The sequence below is a fragment of the Schistocerca cancellata genome, chromosome 2 (genome assembly GCF_023864275.1).
Source record: "Schistocerca cancellata isolate TAMUIC-IGC-003103 chromosome 2, iqSchCanc2.1, whole genome shotgun sequence".
Taxonomy (NCBI): domain Eukaryota; kingdom Metazoa; phylum Arthropoda; class Insecta; order Orthoptera; family Acrididae; genus Schistocerca; species Schistocerca cancellata.
Window position 1 is genome coordinate 933,807,704 of NC_064627.1, and position 916 is coordinate 933,808,619.

Here is a 916-nt window from a genome sequence, read left to right on the forward strand (position 1 = left end):
CTATCAGCACGGAGACCATGGCTGTGGTTACCCTTGACGCTGCATCACAGACAGGAACGCCTGCGATAGTATACTCAACGACGAACCTGAATGCACGAATGGCAAAACATCATTTTTTCGGATGAATCCAGGTTCTGTTTACAGCATCATGATGGTCGCATCCGTGTTTGGCGACATCGCGGTGATCGCACATTGGAAGCGTGTATTCGTCATCGCCATACTGGCGTATCACCCGGCGTGATGGTATGGGGTGCTATTGCTTAACGTCTCGGTCACCTCTTGTTCACACTGACGGCACTTTGAACAGCGGAAGTTACATTTCAGATGTGTTACGACCGGTGGCTCTACCCTTCGATCCTTGCGAAACCCTACATTTCAGCAGGATAATGCACGACCGCATGTTACAGGTCCTGTACAGTCCTTTCCGGATACAGAAAATGTTCGACTGCTGCCCTGGCCAGCACATTCTACAGATCTAGCACCAATTAAAAACGTCTGGTCAATGGTGGCCGAGCAACTGGTTCGTCACAATACGCCAGTCACTAATTTTGCTGAACTGTGGTATCGTGTTGAAGCTCCATGGGCAGCTGTACCTGTACACGCCATCCAAGCTCTGTTTGACTCAACGCCCAGGCGTATCAAGGCCAGAAGTGGTTGTTCTTGGTACTGATTTCTCAGCATCTATGCACCCAAATTGCGTGAAAATTTAATCAAATGTCAGGTCTTGTATATATTTGTCCAATGAATACCCGTTTATCATCTGCACTTCTTCTTGGTGTAGCAAGTTTAATGACCGGTAGTGTAATAAACATATAGGGCTACAATGATTTTTTTTTTTTTTTGGCGAACGGGAAACTAAAAGATTTTTTCATACCATCTTACGAGAGTGAGTCAAATGAAAACCTTAAATATTTCT